Source organism: Buteo buteo, chromosome Z, assembly GCF_964188355.1.
Source record: "Buteo buteo chromosome Z, bButBut1.hap1.1, whole genome shotgun sequence".
Taxonomy (NCBI): domain Eukaryota; kingdom Metazoa; phylum Chordata; class Aves; order Accipitriformes; family Accipitridae; genus Buteo; species Buteo buteo.
The window spans coordinates 70,688,500-70,712,921 of record NC_134204.1 but is presented as its reverse complement, the minus strand read 5'-3'; the positions used below and the strand labels follow the sequence as shown (position 1 = coordinate 70,712,921).

Sequence of the window (24,422 nt, the reverse complement as noted above, 5' to 3'; positions counted from 1 at the left end):
CTGTACGGTCTGAGAGACCACATGGTTGAAGAGCATTTCTTGGCAGTCCTGAAACAGCATATACCACATTTTATGGATCTAGGTAGGAGCTAAAAGACAAAAATATTGCTGGAGGATGCATTATGGAGCTGTGGCACTTCAGCTGTTAAATGAAGAGACATCTAAAGAAGTAATTCTCAATGTCCTATTTAGAAAGTACTTAAAGTCGCTGCCTTTGGTGGGACTCTAAGGAAACCATTTTCAACAAATATGTAGGAAAACTGCTTACACTGCAACAGGTTGCATGATCCCATGACTCATTTGAATTGCAGAAAGGAAGGTTGACTGGGAGAATAAAGAAAGACTGGCAGAATAACAAAATAATTATAAATTGATGTGTGAGCAGGCAGGGCACAGTGCTATCCTGTGTGGGTGTACATACTGATGGTCTGAATGTGCTGTTTACTATTGTTGTGAAAAAGGTGCTAGTTTAAAAAAACGTCAGGAGAGAAGTGGGGGATTTCAAAAGCTTTTGGCAAAGAGCTACTGACTCAGTGGGAACAGAGTAGCTTCAAACCCATCTGAAAGCCATCAGTAAGTGCTCCTTTATCTTTGGTATTATTAACAGCTGCGTCATAGACTTTTGGATGAAGTTAGCCTCATGATAATAGCTTTCTATATGAGACACAGAAAATAATGACTATGGAAGGAAAAAACCCAAGCATCAAACTAAAATGCACAGCTAATATGTCTAGCTACTTTGGCCTGATTATCTAATCTATTTTTCAGCTGATACTCTTGTTAGGGGAAATTTCTATTTAGTTATCTCTCTAAGTCAGTAAAGAACTGAAAAGAAAGCAAACAAAGTAATCTTGCCATGAGTTGATGCTCTGCATTGTATGTGCTCTGATGTCCTGCACCACAACAGAAGATGACAAGGCCTATGGAAACAGAGTGCGTGCTGGTTCCCTGTGAAAGGATCTTTGCACCATGCACAGAGGGAGAAAACAAAGAAGCTTGTGATCCTTATAGACAAATATAGCCATTTAATAGATTTCAGCCTTTACATTCCTCTACAAAGAAGAGCAAGGAGGGAGATAAGAATAGAAAAAAATTAAGTAATGCTTGAGATCTATATAGTTATTTTAGAGGATTTTCCTATGCAGAATTGGACACATTCAACCATGCTGCCTCTGTGTGTATCTGCAACCTCTTTTCTCACCCCCCCCCCCATTAACTTTTGACATTACTGTCCAATGTCAACGCAATCCAAGAGGGAGAGAAGTCTCAAAGATACTGATACCTTTAAGATACATGAAAACATGTGGCTGGGCAGAAGAGGGTAAGTTAATAATCCCCTCTTTCCCACCTCTTCTTCCAAAGTAAAGTCACACAGAAAATCCTTCTAAAATGTACTGGAAACCAGGCCTTAGTGTTTCTGCTACTCAGATGGCTACTTTTATTTTTTAGTTAGTTACATTCTGTCCGAAGAAGCAACTGGATACTAAAACATATTGAAAAATTCTCCTATAAGGGTGCAAGTGAGTTAAAACACATTAAGCTGAAGTCAGCAGCAGTACATGTATGCTTATCATTGAGAACAGGGGTAACTGCTTTGAGAGAGTGGACCTGTTAGGTCAGGTTCAGTTTTGGAGAGATGCTTCCAGTCTGAATTCTCTTTACCCCATCTCCAGAGTGGTAGTCTTTTTCATCTCTGCGGGATGTAATGACTGGACAACATGAAAGGAAATGGAAAGTCTGGAAATCTAATTTCTTATTGATTTAAACCACAAGCTAAGAGGCACTTGGAGAAAAAAATGTACCCTTAGGCACAAGGAGTGCAGATTTACCACTTTTTTTTTTTTAATAGCACATTTTATTCCTTTTTGTACTTTTTTCCTTCTCTTTCATTGTAAAGCTTAGATCATATATTCCTATATTATTCTCATTTTTCTTTGTTTCTAGTCTTCTGTTTTCCCACCTCATTCTGTCTTTCCAATTTGCCTGATGAATTCTTCCACCTTTATACTGAGGTTTCTGAAAAAAAAAGAAAAAAAAAAAAAAGAAAAAAAAAGAGAGAAAGTAAAAGCCCAAGAAACTCAGAAGGAAAACAAGACTTCTTGTAACTATTTGGTGTCACTGTGCCTTACTCCCAGTACAGTGGCAAATACTCATGTGCAGCAAGCTTTCTTGAAGAAATTATATACTGGAATAAGTTTTAGTTTGGATTGTTCACTGGAACGATTTTCTGTAACTTTGTCATTCTGTGTTGATATTTGGTTGTGTTGAGTCTAAATAAAAAACTCGCTGCCTGACAACCTTTCAGCAAACTTACCTGGCATTATTTGACTGGCCCTTCCAACCTGGGAAATACTTCTTGCTATTACACAACACCTATTCTGACTAGGCTGAAGGAATGGAGTTGACATCCCATTTAAATATGCTGTTTGTCTCTTCAGTCAGCTCTATTGCAATATCACAATACAATGCTAAACAGAATGTGTGGCTGCCATTTGGCTGATTAATTAATATTTGCTGATAAAATTTTGTAAAATATAAGAAATTATTATTATTCATAAATCTGCACAACAACATATTACTTTGTGCATGAGCAGAAAAAGTCCTTTTAAGGAAAACTTTTTCAAGCAAAATTGTTCCTTAAAAGGAAATTGACTCATATATTGCATTTTCTTGTTTCAGCATTTAGGTTTTTTTCACCCAAGACCCAGGAAAACACTCAACAGACTTAAAAAAAAAAAATAATCCAAGGGATAAGGTCTTGGCTTAACAGTTAAAAATAAGGCTTCTTCTAGCTAGGATATTTGTTATAGGGGTAGTTAAAAAAAGTGTCAAATGCCTCTTTTATTATTATATGACCAATAAACTCAATCATTTTTATTTTGCTATACTAGATCAACTCTTCTAGAGAAGGGCTCATGTTAAACCTGGAAGATGACAAAGTTCCAGGCAAATTTGAAGGCAATTATTGGGCAAAATGGCTGGTTATAACATAGGACAATATTAACCTAAGCAGTTAATTGGCTTGCAACTTACCCACTGGCTAAATCTCAGATTTTTAAAGGTAAGTGGGTGCCTATCACTCATAACTAGCTGGTGGATAGTTGTAGGGAAGTTAGACTTGCTTGGGGTTTTGCAAAATAAAACATACAACCATCCAGTATGAGCTGACCTTAAGTGAATTTCACAGTTAACTTAAATGCTGCTTAGTAATGCCAATGTGACTGTATTCCTTATGCTAGAATGATAGTTTATCAGACACAACCCCCAAATCCTCCTAGTAAATATAAATAATTTCTCATCTATTCAAACAAATATGGCACATAACTGCCACTCATTTATGAAGCATGATTAGACTATTAACATCTGCAGCTCAATTCGCATATGCAAAGAATCAGATGATGCATTAAAGGAAATAGGTGATGTAAAGAACTTAAAGCAGACTTCTGTCCACATAAATACAGTATAAGTGCCATGGTAAAGACTTGTGGCAAAGAGGCTTCAGGCTATTTCATTAGTACATAATTTGGTCTCATGCATGTATAATGGAGATAGAGCATTCTTAATGATCAACTAGATTTGTGTGGCCGAAGAGCAACAATATTATGTAAAGCTTTTTGAACATAGTCCATCAACTGCTTGTAGAAGGAAAAGCTGGTGTAAAGAAGAACCATGCTCCTTCACCTTTGAACTGAAGATATCTAACATTCAATAAGAACTTACTACAAGAGGAATGATTAGCAAAATCATTCAGGATCTGCTTCTCCAAATCTTAATAATTTCTGTAAGTTGGAAGTACTTTGGTCCAAAGAATTTGCAATGTTCCAAGTAGAAAACAAAGACAGATTTGCCTTAAATTTATTCCACAAAAAAAAGAAAAATCCCAGAATATTTCATCTTCCCAATCTTTCGGCACTGAGCTTGACCCACCACATATGCTAAGCATCCATTAATAGTATTAATTTTGTAATGTTGTATTACTGAAAGCAATCAGCACTATTTTTTAGTTCCTTTGATTTGGTATCACAAGCAGTGGATGAAAATGTTCTTACTTCAAATTAGAAGCTGAATAATTTCTCCATTGACCTCTTGTGCAGTTTAAATTTCACACATATGCTTTACATTACTTTTCTTCAAGGCTAGTCACTGTAAAAACCATTCTTTTAATGAAATCTGTGACATCATGAAAACCTACAAGATTCAGATTAGATGTATTAGTTTTTTTCTGAAATATTTGGCACTTATCAAGGATTTTGAAATAAGACTGGTAACAAGCATGGGAATCAAATTATTTTTTGCTTGCTTGTCCAGATGATTGTTTTATGTGACTGAGTCAGCATGAGTATTAAATCCACATTGATCTTCAAGCATGGAAGTAGTCATGTTAGCTTCAGCACTTGAAGTGATGTGCTGAATCAAACAGCACCCATTCAAGCAATATATATTCATGCAAAATTGGAGAAAAAACCTTATATAACGACCACCACTCCCAACAATATAAAATGCTTCAACTTAAAATAAACCCTGGTGTCTTTGATGAATACCATTCACAGCTATTTGAGAACCAAGCATTCAATGCCCAATTATCAGGTAGATTAAGGATTTGGTGTCCACACTGAAGTGTGATAGTCAACAAACAAAAGGAATGGCAGGGAGGCACCACAGGTGGCCACCCACAGCCAAACTTTAACTATGTCTGCCTCAGGAAATGTGGAGGTTCCTAATTCTGTTCATTTAGCTGCTTTGCCATGAATTTTTTTTTTTTTTAATACTGGGCTGATCCCCATGGCAGCAGAAGTGGGCCAAGGATGAAGGCATTTGAAAAATCCTCTCTCACTTTACAAAAGTAATCGTGTTCCTTACTGAAATACAGTACTTGAAAGAGGGGCAGAAAGACCCTTTCACATCTTTATGTTGGTGGTTTGAGTCCCGCTGGGTTAGTGGAAAAATATGGTTTTGCACATGTAAAATTGTTTGGCAACTGGCAGTTCATTGTCAAGCAGACAGGGACTCCACTACAAAGTTGCCTGTCCTTTGTCAACTGCTACTTCTAGCAATGACACCAATAATTTCTCATCCCAGTATAAGCTCTCCTGAAACAGGATCATGATATATTGCCATAGCAGTAGGCTGCTGACTCTGTTAGGCTTAGCGTGTGTATTAATATGACTTTAAACGTCTTAGGCCCATTGATACACTGCCATTCACAGGGGAAAATAAAATCTCTGAAATAAAACCTGTTAAATGAGTTAGTTAAAACTGTTCTCGTGCTTTGAAATGTTTAAATTAACTTCCTAAATAGCTTGAGAACACTGTTCTGAATAGAGAGTGATAGAGCTTGGTAGTAGTCATGTGTTACATGATGTTTTATTACTCTGAGCATTTGCTTTGATTACAAAAGCACATGCTGAAAAACACCAACTGTTCAGGTCTAACAGTATGGGGTTGTTTTGTCTCCTTTCAGGCTGATTACAAAAAATTACTATTCCCTGCATAATTTCACAGATTCTTTCTTTGGATTTCACTGGGAAACTCCTGATGAAATAGGTTTGGCTGATACAGAGCAGGAAGTTTGACAAGTACTGCACAAGTAGTTAGTACCTTTATACACTGACAGGGAATCAGTAACTGGCAGCATGCTTTACAATTGAAAAATATGTCTTTAAGGAACTAGTACAATGCAGGTGGTATTGTATGGCCTCATTTGCTGCCCTACCCTGACTTTTCCTCTAAGTAGTCTGACGCATACCTTTCTGATTTTTTACAGAATCTTTTACATTCTTTTAACAGCCCTAAAGAGCTGGTATTGTATTGTGTAATAGGAACCTGCAGAAAAAAGCAGCAGCATATTAAGCAGGCCCACTTGTTGAAATCCTGCTTACATACAGGAAGAACATAATTGGTTTACAGGTATATCACACTACTTTTGAATACGACTTATCACCCATGGATAAACTACCCGCCATGAGAAAGAACTGTTATTTAACTTTTCACATCACTTAATGTATGCTCTTACGATTCTGAAAAACTTTACTTAAAACACTGACCTAATAATTTCCAGTTGGTACTCTGATTTGAACAAAAAAGTTTTTGTTCAACTCTGGAAGGGCTTTTCCAGGCAGCAAATATTTCATTGCACCATTGGAGCTTGAGATCTGTGAGGGAAAAATAAGAATATCATGATAATTGAACTGCAAAACTAATACAAACAAAATGTGCAATTAATATAAGTTACCTCTGTATTAATGCATAAATCTTCAGAAAAAGTAGAGGAATTGGAAGTCTTCATACATGACACAGCTATGCGGTTGTTACTGCTGAGATTTGTTAGCAGGACTTACATGATTGAAGTGTTGAAATTATTGGTGGAGACCTACTAACAGATTGGTAAAAGGGGGACAGTGGTGGTATGTTATTGATTTTATCCAATTTATTGACAGCTTGGAGGTCAGGTTATTGAATCTGGTAAATGACTGCAGAAAGCACTGGTAGAAAACCTTTTTAAAAAAGCCAGTCAATTCAGATTTAAGAGCCAGTACATTAACATGCTCATCTCTTCTCTAAGGCACCAAAAGAAAAAGGTTGTTATCCAGGAAAAGTGCAGTTACAAAGATGCACGCTACAGAATTTGAGCTGCCACTGCCACTAATATGGCTTTGGATTTTCTATGGTTCCCAGAAGTTCTACTTCCTCTACCACCAACGTAATGCGAAGAAGTGACCAATGCTGTGTGACAGCTCATTCTGGTAATGCTGGCATAAATTTAATCACTAAATTAGCAGTAAGAGCCTGCAAATTATTAATGTGCTGCTAATATCTGTGTGAATTGAACATATACCCGTCTATTAACTTATGTACTTAACACTACGGAATTGCCAGTGTTCCGAAGAAGAAATTATTATTGCAGCAAGACATTTCTACAAAAGTGTAAATAAAACATAGTTATGTTACAATACTCTATTACTGAAAAGAAAAAAAGAAGAAGCTCAAGTTCCTTATTTTTAAAAAAATTGGTTACTTCCATCAAATGTACCTTATTAAATCAACAGATGTTTGAAGCATGTGTGCAGTTCAAAATCTGATCAAGAAAATATTCTAGGATAAACTTAACTTTCTACTCTTCTGTATGGTAAGATGGTTTACTTTTTTCTACTGATTTTATTTTTCATTTGATGATTCTTTTTAACCAATTTTTTTAAAGAGACAATTTCCAGGGGGGGGAGGGGGGAGAAAAGTTTTTGTGATAAGGGGTAGAAGAGATAATCTTACTCAAAGGACAGCTAGGCAGCAGTGGGAGGCAGTCATGCAAGCTGTAGTGCCCCTGGGAACATGGCTCAGAGGTGATGGCAACTATGGGGCAGCTAAATTACAGTTTCTGCCTGGACCAAATGCAATTTCCAGTTTCTGGAGAAATGAGGAGCAGGGAGGCAGTTAGCTTTGGGGAAAACTTACAGTTCTTTATCTTAAAGTTTCATTAGAAATACTAGTGAGAAAAAAACCCCAAATGTCTTTATACGCATACATCTAGGAAATTATGCATCAGATACAATATATGCCATGTATTTTAGTAGGTACCAAATAGGCAGTTAGTCTCCTAGAAATTGTATTAACTTCACCCAGGGATTGTTACTAACTACAACTTGGAAAGATATTAATTTCTGGAGCCTGGGAAGAACAAGAAAAGTAATATGGGAATGCTGGAAGATCATGTACAGGAAACTTGTTGCTCAAGTGTTGTCTTCAAGTAATACTATCTGGTAGGCATTTTCCATTCAGATGAGTTTATTTTTTTGTTGTTAGAGAGCATCAATAAGTGCATACTAAGCACAACCTAAAAGTAGGTGAAATCAGGGTTGAAGTACCACGGGCCTCACTGCATTCAGGTAGGGTGAGGGGGAAAATGGACACCAGTGAATTCAACAAGCTGTGTCCTGAGGGGGTGACGGGGATGGGAGTTCTGCATCCCAAGCCCTCCTTCCCACAACCTTCAATAATAACCATCTTCTGTCATAACAAAACCAAGGTCATGAGTCATGACTCTGTTGTAGATGTTTTGCCCTGCTTAGCCACAGCTCAGCAAATCCCAACTGATGACAATTTATAGCAAATATGCTGTTAGCTTGCATAAGAACAACAGGAACAAATGAGTGGCTTGGACATGTGCCCAACTCTGTATAGTGCATACATTAGGGCAGAGGCAACCTACTTAGTCATCTCTTCATGCTTCCAATCTTGGCTGGTGAATTTGCATATGCAAATATTATGGCTGATTTGAAAATTGCCCAGAGCTTTGTTTTGAGTGTTTTATAAATAACATCACTTCAATAACACTCTGTAACAAAATTCATTCAATGTATATTTTCCTCAAAAGTCACAAGAGAAGCCTTCTTCTTCCTTCATGCCTCAGAAATAATTCTCAGGATTTGATGGGAGATGTAATGGGAGAAAATACATTGTGATGAAGAAACTAGTATGGACTCCAAAATTCTGGTTACCACTTAGGGAGGATCAGATCTGTGTCTGGTTCATTATCAATACTTACTCAGGAAAGAAGAAACTCAGCCCACTTTAAACGGTCCATGCTATGTCACATAGCACATGAGGCAATACATACTTTGTAAATTGCAAATTATACAGATGAAGAATCAAAGCAAAGGAACAATCCTTGTATAAATTTGTAAGAGGAAACCCAATGGCTGTAGGAGTCTCAGTCCAAAGCAGGGGAGAGGGGGCCACTGAGCCATGATAAGGCCTTAATGTAACTTCACTTATATTACATAACAAACATAACAAAAAAGTTTAACATTGTCTGTGGTGAAAGACTAATATACTAAGGTACCATTGACCCAGCCTAACTATGAAGCCTTAGTTTATTTGTAAGACCACAATGAAATTGCTGACATGCATTGTCATGAAGCAATTTAGCGTCCTGCTCATTTAACATGATTTCTAGAACGTAGGATAAAAAGTGCAGTAATGGCATGGTTAGGATGCCTAGGGCAACGATGAAAGCAGCGGTCACCTCTGAGTCAGTTTCAGGGAACAGACTCCCCTGGGGAAGAGCTGGAGGATGAAGACACAGTAATAGGAGGATGTTGTGACTGGTCACCTTTGGATCAGCTCAGCAAGTGGCTAAGAATGATGAATCTTCCAGAAAATGGAGGAAATTAATCCCAGAGGGCCATAGGTAAAGGTGTCCTAACGGACAACCCAAGGATGACCAGGGTGGGGTCAGCAGAAAAAGGCTGGCATTGATGAGACTGGGTCATGAGCATCAGCTGCTATGTTGTCTGTCCTCTTTTCCAGATCACCCTGACCACCTGCAACACCCTGAGGCCCCGTGCCACCAATGTGGATGCTCAGGGACAAAAGCGGAGTCTTGCAGACCTTGTAGCACCTGGAGATTCCAGGGATTTGGGAGCAGCCATCATAGCAATAGCAGTGTACTGCTAACTCTTCCATGACTGCATGCTGCTAAATGTGTTGTAGTTATCCACTGCCATCATCATAGTTATCTAAGAGTTATCTTACAGTTGAATACTGCTAAACCATAACTGTGACCACTATTGTCATGCTTGCATTATTGTATTTATATATTACAGTTGTATAAACTATCACACTGCACATGCTATTAAACATCATTATATAGACCTGACATAGTCACAGTCTCTTTTCTTGCTGGGTAATACCTCTGCCTCCCTGCCACCAGAGAACCTCTCGCTACCTCTACAACATAGTTAATTTCCAGGACAAACTGTGTAAAAATTTCTGCCTGTGCCTCCTCCACCCACCCCAAGAGGCACCTGTAAATTATATCCCCTTTACTGTGTCAGCATGCACAGTGACATTTCAACATGCCTGAGTGGGCAGGCAGTTTGTTTGGAAAGGTCTGCCTTTCCAAAATGCCCCAGGTAGTCTAAAAACAGAGATGTAAACCCATCAAACAAACAAAAAATAAATGAATAATTCTAAGTAACTAGAGAAACCTGTTTTGATGGAGGAGTTGCAAATACTGACATGAACACAATGCTCAAAAGCCTCTTCTCCAGACAGGTGTGTTATTTGCTCTAGTCTATGAAGAGAGCCTCCTGATGTGTAAAGATAACTTAAAAATTTGGAATAATACAGAAATTTTACTCTGTGCCAGGTAGAAATTTTAACAGTCCCGGTGGCTTGACTAAATGACTCTTAACCCAACTGTTTTCTGGGATAGCTGTTTCAGAGCTAATACATTGGCCTTGTAGCACAGCTCACTGGGTAGCAGCCTGAGGCTTTTTTTACACCAATGTACTGTTCTGACTGCAGCAAAAAAATTTGCTTTGCTGACTTTTCCACTTGCCTGACAGGCATAAAAACCCAAGGACATCTGGGTGAAACCATTTCCATTCCAATACTGACACAGACCAGAAGGGAAGAGATGACTAAAGCTAACCACAGACTGTTTGATAGAGTAATGCCAACATTTGAATTGTTCTACAACCAAATCTCTGACACTTGGCATCCAATTTTGGCTCCATCTTCAACACAATAATGGAGTAGTAAGGTGCTGAAAATATGAGCAACCCCTCATTCTCTGCCTTTCGTAGAGAAGAGACAATATGACATTTGGGGATGCTCTCCTCTTCTCTTAAATGGTAAAAGAAGGGAGCAAAATTTGCTGACAGTTTTGAGTGCTTCAGAAAAGTCTGTCTCATGGCAAACATGGAAAACCCTTGACCTAGCTAGTGTTCCTTTGCACTTCTGCTGGATACATAAGATGTCCTATTAACAGTTAAGTAGTGTCTCCAGTTCCTCAGAGAACATTGACTCAGTTAAGCTTCATTTAGGATTCCCTGCATGCTTATGGCTTTTAGTCTTCTTGTAGACAATACAAAAATTAAGACAAAAATAATCACTCATCAGATGCTGCAACTGTAGAAATTACCACCCGAAGAATTCTCACACAAAGATAAAGGAAGCTGAAAACAAATACAAAAAAATATAGAAAATATAAAACAGAACAGCAATCTGCCTACAGAATAAAAAAAAGGTGGATGGGGAGTGGGGGGAGACAGAAAGATTCTAAGCCATCTGGAGCTGTGTATTACATCTATTCCTGCCAGACAGATGAAAAAAGTGAATGAAACTGCAAACATTTTAGGTACAATTACTGTTTAATCTTGCAAATATGTTTGCATGTTCAGAACTCATTTAGTATTTACCAGGAACCCCAGCACCCTTAAGAAAAGGCCTGGCTCCTCACCCGTATCCAAGCTGTGTCTGCTACAGCAAGGAAAGGAGGCTTGGCATTACAATCAGCAGCTGCAAAACAGAGGGTGGCTTCACTTCTCTGTGTCTGCCTTTCCAAGGAACATCCCAGTCACCCAGCCAAGTACTGCCACGGCACAGCAATACTATGGCCATATCCACTTCCTCCCAGCAAACCACCAACATCAGGGGTGCTTGGCACTGGTAGAGTAGCAAAAATGGCTAGGGCATACCGTAAAGAGAAGCTAAGTCAAAGTATTTTAAAGCAGCAGTAAGAACCTTTTGAGTTGCGAAAGGGTTATTTTCAAATTGAAATCTCTGAGGGTCTATGAATTGGTGATACCGAGTTTCTATCTTGAATATTGAAAGTATTAGACATTCTCCTCTTACTTTAAAAAAATATACATCACATAAAACTCAATACATGAATGCACATTTGCCAAGTGTCTTGTTCCATGTATGTCTAAATTTCTGTGATCTTTATCTATGCAGCACTTCACCACCATTGTATATCATGAACTAAAAGCATCAGTAATTGTATTTATCAGCTGGATTAGGTTTAGTAACTGGAATCAACTTAAATTCTACATCCTGCTTATCCTGGAGATACATGTATTTCCAGTTCACAGGAAGTGTTAGGGCTAATTTGGAGTGAATGATACCAATAGCATGATGACTACAGGTAAGTAGAGCAGGTGACAGGAGCACAGCCTCAAATATACACCTTCACTTGTCTAAGAAGTTTGCTACATAGTCCTCCTAAGAGTACCTGATGGCTATGTGTACACACATCAGCATGTATGTGTGCTGCGTCAACGCATACAGACCGAAACTATCACCTGTAAGTGGGGGGTTATGTTTGTACACATGGGTTCAAAAGTCGTGCTGTGATCAGTTGGTTTGCAGTATCATACATGGCACATCCACAGCTATTTTATTCCTCTAAAGCACCCATTCCCCAGTAACCATGTCTCTCAGCTACTGGCACAGCCTAGGGCATGAGCCAGGAGTTGAAGTGTATTTCTTTCCTTTTCCTGTTCTTCAGTACTGGACCTTACTGACATTAGCTTAACAGAGAGAAGGAGCTAGAAACGCTTCTGGGAGCTGCACACACTACAAGCGTGCAGCTTGTGCTGCAGTTTGCGCTGCAGTTTGCTGTCTACTGAAAGCTCCACAGCCACCAATGTCCTCTGGCTTCTTCAGCCCGTGACACATTCCCTCCCCGCCTTGCTGTCTGCCAGTATTTACTGTCTCTCTTGGGAGAAAGTCCTCCAGGGAGAAGGAAGATGAGTATTACATTTTCTGTTTTGAAGAACAATTACGGCACTTCACCTTCACAAGTTCATGCACGTGCTCAGGTTGCTCCTGCCTCTGTTTGCTTACCTGGCTCTCTCGTCACCAGGTGTATATTCATGGTGTGTAATGCTCCTATGTGTCTGCTGGAAAACAGGTACATGCACTTCGGTGAGTGTGCAAAGGGGCATGGCTTTGAGGAGGGAGACTGGAGGTAGTCCTGACCTCTCAAATGTGTGTGAATTTGATCCATAATGATATCTAAAATAAAAAAAATGGTATTTGTTTTTCCATGGCCTTATGTCTGGGGAAGGGTGCTGAATTCTCCAAATGGAGGGTGGAGGGGAAAGTGGGAGCCAGAGGCGAACACCAGGCGAGTGGAGGGCAATGTGGAGCCTGGCTCAGCCCTCTGAGGCACTCACTCCTGTGTTTCTGAAGTCAGTAGCTACATCGGATCTTCAAAAGCTGCAAGTGTCCATGATGTCAACACAGCCGCTGTGTATAGCAAAAATGTGAGGCACTAACAAGCTGAAAACTTCTCTTTTCAAGCCTGTGTTTATAAACCATCTGGATGCGTGCCTTGCTGTACAAATTAGTTTGAACACAAAGTTTTTTGTACATTTTACTAGGTCCCTCCAACAGTGTGATTTCAATAGCATGATGATTGCAGATAAGTGAAACTGATCACAGGAATTAAGTCTGGGACAGAGATGTGGATCTGTTTAAAGAGGGAATACTTGGCAGTATGTGAAGGAGTGGAGAGGGAGAGGGCAAAAGACAGGAAGACTTACAACTGTAAGAAAACTGTTCCTCTTCTGGAAGCCTTTGGACACCATACTGTATGGGCAATTTATTTCTCCTGATGGCTAAAGGGAGACAATGCACCATTCATACCAGCCCTGAAGCACAGCCCAAGCCCCTGGGGATCCTCACCCTTGCTGTAAAACTGCTGCTTTGGAGTCATTGCCCTCTGAGCAGCACAGCTAATCAAGGCCAGTTTTGCATGGGGTGGGGTGCTCTGTCCCCTTTTCCCCCTTCCCCTCACACCCCATCCTCTCCCAGGAGGGGAGACCCCTGGTTCTGATGGGACCTGGTGCAGAGGACAGTGCATGGCCAGGAGGCCCCAAGTGCATTGCTTGCACAACTGCAAGTGATGGCTGGTGTCTGCAATCCCCTCTACAGCATCACTGTCAGCCTCCCTCCGCTGCCTGTGTGAAACACATCTCTGAACCTTGCTGCATTGGCTCAGGTTTGGTCAACAGGTTATTAAGGAACAGGCAAAGAGAGGAATTAATACAGTTATTATTAAGCAGCATGGCCCCAGCTCTGTTTCCTGAGGGAAACTAGGCAATATATAGAGGAGCAGTGCCTGCATAGCTAAAACAAGTGAGGCCGGGGAGGGAAAGAGGTCAGAGAGCTGCAGTGTCCCTGTGAGCCTCTCCAGTGCTGTGCGTGCATGGATGGCCTCCTGTGAACACGAACAAGGTGCAGTTCTCAGTCCCCACTACTGCTTTGACCATGTCATATGTTAGGCAGTTTTGCTTCTAGTAGCATTCAGTTTAATCTGTCCCTGGTTAAAACATCACTGAGCACCTTCCACTTGTCATTACTGGGTTCCTGTATTGGGTTAATTCACACACATGTCCTCAAAGGAGTAAAAAGATGCAATGTCTGATTAGGACCACTTGACCTGATAGTAGTCTGTAGAATTTATTTTTTTTTTTATGTTATAAGAGATATTCCTATTTAACCCTCAAGGTTACATAATGACAAGGCTACATGAGGGAGACAAGGCAACCACAGACTGCTCCAGGCCAGTTTCATTTTTAGAAAAGAAGTCTTGTCCTGTCTCTCTCACATCTCTTTCTGTATGACTGGTTGTTGGCTCAAGTTCAACAAGGTTTTGAGCCATCCTTCTGTCTTGGCAGGCTTTCCCCACTTTCCTTTCTTTATGCTTACCTGCCACACAGTCTCTCAGTCTGTAATATCGAATTGGTGGTCTCAGTGTTTGCTCTTATAAATCTTGGGCACTTGTGCTGTGCCATGTTTTATCTTTCTCAAGCATATGGCCATTCCAAATGACACATTCCTTTTCTTCCACTCTCCAAATCCCACACCTTCATCACAACATACTCAACCCTGATTTGGCAAGCAGGGGCTTAGGTCAACCCTTTCCATTCCTTTTTGCTGTTGCAAAAGATCACTTTCTTAGATAGCAGCTTAGACAACGTCACTCTTTGTATCACAACACTGCTTCCCTCTTCTTCCTCACCACATACAGGTGACTTCTTGTCACTGTCAAGGTTCTTCATGTTCCAGTCTCTACCTTTCTCTCTCTTTTTGTATATATAAGGTGATTGATACTGCAGAGTTGTTCACAGTGCCAAAGTTTGCTCCATTTAATTTTCAGGTGAACATCTTCAGACTTTCTCTCTCATTGCCCTTTAGACTCAGAGCAGATCAGCAAACCACATCAGTGAGATGTATTATCACCTGTCTCACACTAGTAGCATGATAGCTGTTTCTGTGTAATTGCCTTGCTGTGCTGTTTCAGCTCTGAAAAAGGCTGTTATTTTATTCCATCTTTGCACAGAGTACAGTGTGACTAAGCTCCCTTAGGCTCCCTGACAATACAAATATAACTTAGAACAGAAGGAACTCAGATCTCCTGATGTTTTAGCCACTAGTGCTCACAAACACTGGTGCTCCCACGTTTACTGCAGGAAGAGCAAAACTGAGCATTTTCACTTCTGGGTATGAATTACTATGGTATGAATTCAGGTCTGCGCTGAGATGACACATTACTCACATCATTAACCTTAAGTCCTAAGGCACTTTTCACAAGCTTAAAGCTGAACGTGTTTTTAAGAGGCTTCAGGAATGTTCCCGTAATCTTTAAAATTGCCACTGTACTTTAGTTTTCATGAAAGTTGTTCACATGGAACAAATTCACATTTCCTAGACTTAATTCCAACAATAGATGATTTCTTTTAAAATATCACTACAAACGTTTTATTTAAAGGGGACTTTAGGACCAATGCAAATTGAACCAAGAAAATATGTAAAAAGATTGGAAGTTGCTTTTGCCAACGAGAGGAAAAAAGGCTTTTTTTCATCTGGATGATTTTTTACATAGACTTGTTTTAATAAAAGCCTTTATGTGCACATGTTGTCACTTCATTGTGAAAAAAAGGCATGGGGAGATCTGTGTGATATAAGGCAGGAGGGAGCTGTCAATAAAAAGACTGGATCTGTCCTACATGAATTTGGGCAAGTCATTTTATTTCTCTAGGTCTCAGCCTCTCCCACCAGAAAATGTCTATGCTTGCAAGGCACTATGGTCTAGAGAGGATGAACTGCTGCAGGAGCACCAGTTAGTATTACTGTTTCTAAGTTTCTGACAAGTCAGAACCTCTAAGAAGGCAGAAAAAAATGGTGAATGTACCGTTATATCTGAAACAAGGCTATGACTTCATTGCACAGTCATGTGGGAGGAAAGGAGTAAAGAAAATAGGTAAAAACAAGGCACGTGAACTTTTGCACGTGCTGCTGTTGAAACACTCAGGAACTAACTCCAACCAACCTCTCAGATGTTTCAAAAACATTATGTCAACATTTCCACCTCCCCCCACGCAATGCCTCACACTCCTATGTGGTCTCTGTCCTCCTTCATAATGCATCAGAAATGTCTAATCACCATTGTTATCATCTTTTGTCAACTATGACATTAGATCAGTTCAATCAGATGCAGACAGTGAGGTCAGCATAAAGCATTCAAATGATGACAGAAGCGGTTTGCTATGCATAAAGGAGTTGGTTATTGTATCACATGTTTAAGTTTATAGGTTCTGTTCATCTTTAGCTAAATATCTAGTTATTTAACAGCTGTTATGAGTCAGCCAGAGAGAGGATTAGTTAAAAAAATGTGGTGGTAAAAAATGCTTTAATCTTGAGCTACAATAGAAGAGCAAGTCTGGTCAGGTCATGTCTAATAAAGGTGGTTCTCCAGTAGTACTTAGGAGTTTATCACTGTTCATACGAAACAGGAGATTGTTTGATATAGTTAATCCTGCCATCTTTGTATTAACCTTAACAATTTCAGAGATAGTTGGGAGAGAATTTTTTCAGGGCATGGTACCATGCTTAAACATTTTCAGGTAAGATAATTTTGCAAATGGGTACTAAAGAGGTTTGTCTTATGCAAAGCCTTGTATACTCATCAAGGTTCTTGGGATTTTCCACAGTGGGCATATCTTAATGACTTCTTGCTAGTGTGTCTTCATGTCACCTCTCTTGTAAAGGTAATGGAGACATTGAGACATGAAGTCATTGTTCCAGTTTTTGTCCATGTCCTTTACCTCTAGCTAAGAAGCATAAAGAGAATACAAAGCTGTAAACCTGTGAGAATGGCTATTGGAAGATATCCCAGTTTTGTGGGTTTCCAGTCTAATGTCTCCAGACCATGCTTAACTCAGCCTGGCAACCAGAGGTTTAGACTGTTGGGAGAACAGGCATGTAGGAGAGGCATATCCAGGCACTGCTAACCCATTACTTCCAAGCTTTAGGTGATCACCAATGCCACCGAGACATGTTCGAGCAGCAAGATAAGAGCAGCCCCAATACAATACAGAAACACGGGTATGAAAATACTGAATTTAACTTGTCTCCAGACTAGATAAATAGGGTTAATAACCTTGGCCTAACATAGCTGTGATGGGTAGGTGCTAAATGTCTCTGAGTTGTGGGGCAGGGTGTGAAAATCAGCACAGCACCCAAACAGCTGCAAGGCTGAGAATCTGTCAGCCTTGAACACCTGCAGCCCATAGCAGTATTGCCTCTGAAAAACTTATCTGAAGACTGTAAAATCTGCAGAAACCGCCTCACAGAATTGAAATCTCACTGTTGGGAAAAGGTTAACTTACTGAAGTCCCCATGGAAAAGGTGGGCTCTTAAGCATTTCAAGCACTTACTCTAGAACCTCTGTGTGTGTTTGCTTGTTTGTTTTTAATTCAGATAACATAATACCCCATAAAAAAAGAAGCCAACATTTCTTCACAAATATTTATAAAAATAAAGATTGCTTTGCCAATGTTCAGGGACTCATTGAGGAGTATGCTACCAACTGGAAGCTAAATAAATACAACTGAATTGCTAGTCACATTTCTAAGGATGTGTTAAACTCAAACTGTAGCTACTTAGGCAATTCCTGAAAACCCAGAGTGTAGAAGGACTTAATCACAAATCAGACAAAGGAATTATGAACACAAACCACTAAAGCAAAGAAAGTTTCTGGGAAAGTACAGAAACTGTATAGTCTCTGTGCCACTTGTTCTTAGCTTTTCCTTTTGCTAAATGGGAAACAGGATAGTAGGAACCAGCAGACAGCAAACTGGTTTGCATTTAGACATGTAAAAAAGTTTCTCTAATAAAAATTTAACTTTAGTTCAAATGTGAGCCCCATTGATTTTTTTTCTCTTCTCACTAATACCTCAGTGGTGTCATAAAAGATATTTCACATAAGATCTGTCAGAATTATTTATTTTCTGTAATGATAATAATGTTAGAAACCTGCAAAAAATTGCAACAGTCAAACAGAAAAACAGTGAATTAAAGCCAGGAAACTGATACAGTTTAAGCAAGAAATCCAGCTCTGTTCTTAAGTAAACTAGAAAGCCTGAGGGAAACCCCTTAAAAACTGTTCTAAAGATAGGATTATGGTTTTTTTTACAAGAATGTACTTTTCCAGTTTATCATTTTCCTTATTATTAAGAATTATGTGCTGCACTCAGCCTGATCTGGAGCTTTGGATACTTTAGAAGGAGTTTTGGTTATCATCTGGTCATCCCCAAAATGGAAATCAGTATACTACCTGGAAATTCAGGACAGTGCTAGAAGCTGATTTAAAATCAAACATTTTCCAAAGACAAATTCTATATTTATAACTGAAAAGGTGTTTAATATATTCAGCATTTTTTTACCTATCATGTTATCTAACCTTTTGATGATGGAGCTTCTCAAAGATAGACAGTAGCCACCTCCATTCACACCAGCACCCAATATGAAATGATATTTAATTCCTGACATGGTTGCAGAAATTATCTATGTCAGAAAGAACAAGGAAAAAATCTATGCTGAATTTTCACTGATTTTTAAGGCATTAATTTTGCACCTAGAAACAAGGAAGGAAGCAGAAGAAAACAAAGCAAAAATTAGTTGTGCAAAAATATAGAAATACATCCTTCATGTAGAATATGTGCTTCTGTCCTTTGATGAACAGGGACAGAAATAAGGGTGCACTTAAGTGCTTTGCCATACTTTACCTGAAGACCAGCTTGCTCCTGAGAGATGCTCGTAAATGCACAAATTCAAGCACACCCAATTTCAATATATTCCAAATTCAAAGCCTTTCCTGTCCATTTCTTTTTAAGACTGTAAAGAAAAAGATGTTATCAACATCTTAACTGAAAAGATAGATAATTTTAAAAAGTAATAAAAAGAAGGTACATCCTCAATTCTCATGGAAATTTCCATGATTTCTTAGAGAAGAGCACAACAATTAAGCAATTAAGTGCCTGAAACATTGATTTGGATCTCATGATTTAATTAGCAAATTACACCTTTGTAGGACTTTTCACAGAATGATAGAGGAAAAGAAAGTAGGTCTTTAGTCATTCTAAATTATCTCTGTATCGGAATTGTTATTTAATGAACACCTCTGATTAAGTTTGTTTCATTATATTATGAGATCTGAATCATACTATAAGACCTGTATAGACTTATGAATTTTAAGGGGAAGTAAGTTAGTCCAATATGTGTCAGCTTGACGTCTAAATTATTCATCTTTTTGCTACTGTGCTTATGAGTTGTTGACCTTTTAATAACAATAATAACATTGTATGGCTGCACTCCTGTTGTCTTCATCTTTAGCCTGGCTTTATGAAATTACAGTTAATACATAGGACCCTAATTTTTACCCCTAGATGTACTAACAACCCTTAAGATCAAGTGATTTTCACAAAAAAGGGTTTGAAATATTTACTTTGTTTTGATCCACATGGTGGGTTTTTTTTTTTTTTGATTGTATCTGTTTTGATTAAAGCTGCAAGTTATAGAAATAACAGAAAAATAAATTAAAATGGTTACATGGTAAGAACCTTTACTGTGGTGACATTCATAATGAGATGAAGACGGGGTTTGCCTTTCATTAGCAGAGTAGCTGTGGCAATATAAGCACCTATCTTAGTGGAATTCTGATCACAGGCATATTGCTTTATCTTTTCCAGTAAGTGTTTAGACACCTTAAAAGTTCTCTAAAGATCAACAACAGGCAACTTATGTCCCAGGAATTAAATGAGAAATGTTGCTGGACAGAAAATTCAGGATCTATTACATAGCATGCTAAGACTAAAGATTAGAGTCATAAAGCTGAGGCATTCGCAATAAATACGTATCTTGAAAAACAATAAAAAAAAGGCCCTTGATTCATTATCATCCTGATTCAGGTACTTCCAGGGTAATGCAATACACAAAATCAGTAAGGGAAGGAGTTCTTACTGATGAAGTTATTCGGAGACATAAATAGGTTTTGCTTTTTCTTTCTTGGAAAGATTTAAAATTTAGCTTCCATATTGTTCTCTTCCTGCAATAGACATTTCTTAGAATTACTAGAATTTACACCATTGTGTCATTAGAGTTACTAGAATAACTAGGATTTACTAGAATTCCTAGAATTTATAGCATTATCACTAGAACATGCTCCAATGAGAGGACAATGAACCTCCTCATTTACAAAATAAAATGCCTACAGTATTCCAAGTTCATTTCAAGAAGTGCAAGCTTGGAAAAAAACTATGAACATTAGCAAAAACTTCCTGAATATCCCTTCTTTAATTTAAAAATAATTTTCCTACCCAAACAAAAATAGATCTCTAAACACGAACAGATCAGATGATTCTACATTCATAACAACACACTGAATGGTTTTGTTCATAAGGTGAGTTTATTGTCAGTGTCGTCACTGTCAGCTACTGCCAGAACAATATCCCAAATTTTCTGTCAAGTTTGGTCCTGTATGGGCAATTAGAGCTGTGTTCTTCTAAATGCCTTTGAGTCACTCTCATGCAACATTTAATAGGGCCAGCTTTAAGGGTACGCAAAGAAGTTACAGTGACAAAGAAGCAATTTCTTAAACCCAAGTTACCAGAGAAAACTGCTTCCTGTTGAAATTATTAGCATAATTCATCTAGTATTTTATAAAGAAATTTTAATGGGCAGCAAGGTGAAATGTCTCCTATCACCCCTTGAAAATAGGCTGGTTGTGGTCTAAGTTATATTCACAAAAGGTTTCCTGACATATTGTGTGTTATATAAGCCATTTGGATTTTCTATTTCCCATTCACAGCAGTTGCATGTTTTTGCCTCTTCTTGAACATTTAGTTTAAAAGGAAAAAAAGGAGTTCATGTCTAGTTGTAGACAGAACTAATAATAAAATCAATAGGAAATTATTCGAGTTTAATATCTGTCCTATTAACGATTAGTCCATAGGAAGATTACAACTTTATAACAGAAAAACTGGAACTAAAAATTTCTTCTGGATTGTATTGTCCTAGGCAAATGGTTTACTAGAGTTTATTGTATCCCCCGATACACAGACTCCATAGGTTGCAGCAGCGGCCTGCTACACCAAACACTCAGCATTGGTTTTATCCCTTGATTAAGCAGCAATGCGAGAGGACTTAGCCACAGTGCTGCAGCACCTCGACACCTCAGTAGCAATCAAACTCCCCACTTCCAGGCACAGCCCTGGTACGATGGAGAGGGCACCACATCAAACTCTGCAGATCAGGCTCACAAAACCCACTGCAAGCTGGAGCACCAAAAAAAGCAGTTTCATTATTCTGGTTTACATATGGGAAACCAAAGGTCCAGGAAAATAAGGAAAATTATATGGGGGGGTCTTTGGTAGAGAGAGAATCTCGACTGGGATCACCCAAATTTGGCTAGCATTGGGATACAACTGTCCACACCTGCCTTGTAATACTGAACAAAAGCAACTACCATGACAGTGAATGACTGTCATCTGTACTGGACTGTAGGGCAGCCCCAAGTCCAAACACGAGCTGCTGCAGTTCAACATGCAGTCAAAGTTTTTCTTCCACTAATTGGAAATTTAAACTTCTGGGTAATGCCTCCCAAACTGCTCAGCACAGGGTTATAATGGAAATTTCCCCCAGGTTTCACTACGGAGTTATTATTACAGCTCCACAACATGGAGCTAGATGATCCAAAAGCATGTTAATGCTGCCGTAGGACACATTAAAGTCATACAACAGCATTTTCCCTGAGTAGGTGTATTCAGATAATTTAAAAAAGATCATGAGTGACTGCACCCCCTTTTGGCTACAACACAACTCAAGGATAGAGAAGTTTAATAGCATATTAGTCATCTGCCCAGAGGTGAAGTATTTCGTAATGAACTGAAAAGCCAGAAAAAGGGGTATGTGTGTCTGTTTTCATATTACTCTGTTCCTACTGATGAAATTTATGCAAAACACCACAAAAACTGATGAGTATTCATCCATAATGTGACTGAAAGATGTTGCAGGTTGTGTTAGGGTGAGGTGTTAAATTATTTCTTACATGTCAAGTTTGGTTTTTTTCTTTTAATTGCTTTCCTGGTATTTTGAAATTATTCCTGCCGGTTAGTATGAAGCTATTAGCATAAAGGTCAAGAAAAATGTCACATGTTTTTGTTTCTGCTGTACTGTGTGCTTTGCCCAATGAAGAAGGCAAAGGCAGGGTTATACAAGGAATATCTCAAAACATCTGTAGGCAGCAAACTTTGATTTTTTTTCACCTTTTAAAAACATCATACAAGCTAAGTGTGTGTACAAGTGAGGGGGAAGCAGGGAAGGACATGGTGATTCAGAGGACTGATGGTGGAATAAAGAATACATGGAAAATGAGTTTTGCTTGCAGGCATAAGGATGACTGATGGCATGGCTGAACTGCCTGCCCACCTTTTGAGCCCTGCCTGATACATCCACGTCCCTGCAATTTGCCCCATGTACCTCTCAGGTGTTGGGCTTGGCTGCGCATGATGTGAGGGCACCACGACTACTGCTGACCCTGCCCTTGGCCTTCCACCTTGCCCACGGATGACCAAGGTGACATTGCTGGTGAGCACCAGGAAGCTGTTTTTCCCCACCGCCTTGGACTCAGCGTAGCTGTCTACACTTCTGTGCTATCACCCAAGAGGAATTCCTCCCATCCTACCTAAGCATATGTGGTACCACTGCTCCTCAAAAACCTCCAGAAGAACGGATCTCAAGAGCCCCACGTGCCTGGTGAGCCCCTAATTCTTCCCATGGAAACAGCTGCTCATTTTGGGTTTCGCTTGGGGCCCGAGGGGCAGGAGACAGCTCCCTTCAGCTGGAAGGTGTCCCCTACCTGAGGACTGCTCACAGCACCCGCGTGACAGCCAGGAGCCAGATAGCAGGGTGCTGCCTCGCAGGTCTAGTGGTCCTCCTGCGAGCATGGATCTGCAAAAGCTGGCATGTTGCCTGCCGCTGCGAACAGACGTCCCCAGGTTGGGTTGCCAAGCATGCTGGAGACCAAAAATGTCCACCACTTCTCCTGGCCTTCAGCTGAAGGCATCTGATGCACGACCAGGGACAGGCTCACAGGATGTCTCTTGTGACTGTCGGTTCCCTGTGACCAGGGAGAGAGAAACAGGGGGAAAAGGAAAAAAGAGTCTTCTATTTTTGGCTAAAAGTTTTTTAAAACTCATTGTGAGTGCGTTGGGCACTAGACATTAAATTGACATATTTAGATTTCATTTGTTTGGGTTTCTATTGAATAGTTTTTAATAGAATTTTTACCAGTAGGTGTATTGTTGCCTAAGAACCTAGTGACTATTGAGCATTTTAAAACCTACGGTGATTATAAAGTTTTCCTCCATCCATCTTCATGGCAAACTTTGTTCTTGTTGGCAGTGTGCAAATAAGAAGAGAGTAAGTCTTAGCCTGTAATAGCTTCTTGTCCGTATTAGTGCACAATGCTTTGTGATAAGCAGCTGCAAATTGCTTTAAGGAAAGAACAGTAAAAGCTACAGATCCAAATGAATGCACAAGTATGTACTGCATGCAGCTCTGCACATGCTAAGAGCAAGAATGTGTTTAAATACATTACTGGACTGAGTTATGATGGTACAAATTATCTCCCTACTACCAAATCTGAGATTCTTAGATCAGCTCAAGTCATATGTTTGATGTCTTAAGCATGATACTGTAGTATTTTATTAAAATGGGTCATATACAACCAAAAAATACCCTCGGTCTCAGTCACCTCCACAGTATACCTATCTATTTTTTTAATTGTCCAGAATGCACATTTTGGCATAATCAGGCTTGATAACCCAGAAAACTTTTTTCAGTTGATTCTGAAATTTTTCAAAACCAGCTCTCCCCATCTTTGTAAGCTTTTGAGTCATGCTTAACACTAATGCTCTTGTAAGGTTGAATGCAAACTTTTTGGTTTTTTTCAGGTTTTGAGGTTTACATAAACCTATATGATCTTTGCAAAGGTGATAGTCTCGGTCCTGGAAATATCTCATGCATGAAATTTCAGAGTACATGGAGTTTTGCTGTCCCTAATAAGGGCAAAGCAAATTCACTCATAAAGCAGAAGAGAAAATTCTTTGGCTTGTTGAAAATCACCTTTCTGAATGCATGCCTGGGCAGAGGTATGCTATAAATTGCTCTTTCCAGAAACCAGTGGAAAAATCTGTAACAGTATAAGAAGAAATTATTTCTTTTTCATGTTAGCATGATATTTATGGAATTCTAACCCACCTGTTCCTGTTTTAGAAGAAGTATATACAGTA

At 39.2% G+C, this 24,422-nt stretch overlaps 1 long non-coding RNA gene across 1 annotated transcript; it reads right to left on the bottom strand.

The window, feature by feature from the left end:
• Positions 1 to 1,715: 1,715 nt before the first annotated feature.
• Positions 1,716 to 18,640, bottom strand: LOC142027314 (uncharacterized). The gene is made up of 3 exons (XR_012649088.1): positions 18,533 to 18,640; positions 6,045 to 6,152; positions 1,716 to 2,016 (listed from the first exon to the last, which is right to left on the bottom strand). It is a non-coding gene; the product is annotated as an uncharacterized LOC142027314 (long non-coding RNA).
• Between the last annotated feature and the right edge of the window lie 5,782 nt (positions 18,641 to 24,422).